Below are 2,814 nucleotides of genomic sequence, written 5' to 3'. Positions count from 1 at the left end.
ATGAGGGGAGGGGAGGTGAGGTGAGGTGCACATGCTGGGCGAGCCTGCAGCCTGAGAGGAGTGTCAACCCACCCTGCTCCTCCAATACGACTGCAGAGGAGAGGGTAGATAAACAAGATATCCCACCACTGTCTGTTTTTACTGAATGAAGTAAAACTGGAAAAAAAGTCTTGGTACGAAACTTTTTTCGTACCGAGACTGTTTCCATCGCTATGAACATTAAGCACATATGTTTGTTCCCAAGTACTCACACACTTGCTCATGGAGACAGTGCTTGCCAGGGATTTCTCATGCAGACTCACAATACAATCATAGTTGAATCCTAAAATCATAGTGTAACTAAGTAAATGGACAGTTTCACATACTGCTTAGCTACACATACAGCACATATATATGACAAATATGACATTCTTCATATTTGTCTTCAGTCATATTCGGTTTGGTGTTTGATTGTTTAGGTATTGAATATTCAAAAAGAATATCATTCCAACTAACCAAAAGTAACTTTGTTTTGTGGTTTTTCCAGTAACCTTGCAATGGACAACATTGAAAATGCTTCTTCTTGACCAGACAAATTATTTTGATAATCTGATGTTTGTTTCTGTGTTCTGAAATGTGTAAGTACAGTGTCTCACAGTAATGAGATTTTTGACCCGTCACGCTGTACTGTGCTGCACAGTGACAGGAAGCAATTCACCACAACTTATGAAATTGTATCTAAGCGAATATGGGGTTTCTGATATGTCAATGGAATGTAACATGTCAAAGAACATTGAGTGTATATGGACCCTGTTGGATGTATATGGAACATGTCATAATCAAAGACTATGTGCACTATTTTTTGGGTTGTTGATGTTCCTGTGCACAACCCTTTAAGGTTTCTCTGCATCAACATGTATAAATACAATTTTCCCACTAAACTACATACACAAATTGCTAGAGATTGTACATATTCTATACACACAATATTCGTATATCCACAAAATGCTTCTTTTATTTATACTTCCAACTGACAAATAAGTACACGCTCACTTCAATTTGTATAATTTTTTAAGTATTTAGTTGTTATTGATCCATGTTTTTATGTGTTTACATGTTTATTTAATTTAATTAACACAGGAAATTAGCTGCCCGTGCAAGCAGAAATACTTAGCAGCAGCCTTAATTTTGTTTGTTTACTTTGTACCAAAAATGTTGGTACAAAATGTATTCCATTGCACAGTAACCCATCAGACATCCAGAATCCTACTGGAGAGCAACATACCATGGTTATATTCAAGCTAAAAGAGCCATTGCACCACCATTGCACCTTTTGTTTTGATTTGAATTTCATCACAGCTGCCTTCAAGTTCATTTTCCCATCCATTGAGCATTGGCTTTATCCAACATTATGGATGTCTTTTATGTGTTTTGTTATCCATGGTTCCATGCTGCATATCTCTTCTGAACACACACCATGCTTGTGAATGTACTCTTGAATGCTGTCTAACTCCAGCTGTTATAGTTGTCCCAGTTAGCCCACTGACAGCATGCGCTATAGGTACAGCCAGTAAAAAAAGAAAAAAAGAAAAAAGGTCAGAGGAAGGTTGAGATTATAGGGGAGTAGAGCAATATTTCACAGCACTTGCATGTTGCGATGCCTACAAGCCTTAAGTTGGTTTTGTTTTTTAGAGTTGTCTCATGCCAAACATGCACTGTACGACAGACAGCAATTTACACTTATTGTGCATTTCAGCTTACTTGAACTGGAAGAATTACTTTCACAGAAGGTCTGTGATATACTTTACACATTCCAAAAATATGAAATCTTTGTTTACAGTGCTATGACTTCATCCATGGTAAACATTTGAATTTTTTTGCTGTCTAAACCAGTGTTTGCCAGCATGTTTTGAATCACTGTATGCCATGAATAGGCCTATAGCTTTTACTTATTATGTAGCAAAAATGTGTAGTAAGACTGTATAATAAACTTTGTATATCATAATATGCTTGGCCTCAATTTGAATTGATTGTGCGTTTTGATCGAAATGTAAATGAACGGAAAGCATTTACATGTCGTGTGCCTGCTTGCTCACAAGGGGGCAGTCGTTAAACTCAACTAACAAACATTTAAGCAAGCTTCATTAGAAGATTAGACAAGGTTTTTCTATTAACAAGCAGCATCATAAACTATCCATAAGGCCAAGTACATTGATAAAAGACTATTTTAGCTGCCAACAGGTCCACTCTGGTCGTCTGTCAACCTCACCAGACACGTCTCCTGAAGTGTGTGAACACACACACACACACACACTAGTATTACTCAAACATTCTATTTAGTTTTTGCTTCTTCCTTTCTTCCTTTCTATTTCGTTCTCGTTCTTGCTCTATCTGTCTCTAGTTCTCTTTCTCTCTCTAGTTCTCTTTCTCTCTTTCGCTCTCTATCTCACTGTCTCTCGCTCTCTTCCACAGTAACATGGTCTTAAAGGGATTTTTTTACGCAGTTTGCAGTGAAGCATAAATAGACCCAAACAATACCTTGTAGCAGCTCAAGTCTGTGTTCTAGAAGCAAGAAGAATGTGATGGAAATACCTTTTCAATGGGTCTCAACAGTAGGAAAGCCTCGTTGTCCTGAAACCACAGGTTTATGACTATTTCTGTCTTACATCTTATGGAGAGATTTGTCTGTGTATATTTATTTATTAAAAAAAAGAAACAGCCTCTTCTTTGGCTTCGGGTTAGAGAGTTCAGAAAGTCTTGTCACGTAGGAGACATTGCTTTCTGTCCTGGTTACATATGTTTGTCCCCATACAGTATGCCCTAGCAGCACCAAGA

Source organism: Osmerus eperlanus, chromosome 1, assembly GCF_963692335.1.
Source record: "Osmerus eperlanus chromosome 1, fOsmEpe2.1, whole genome shotgun sequence".
NCBI classification, from domain to species: Eukaryota; Metazoa; Chordata; class Actinopteri; order Osmeriformes; family Osmeridae; genus Osmerus; species Osmerus eperlanus.
Note: the sequence above shows the minus strand (reverse complement) of the source record.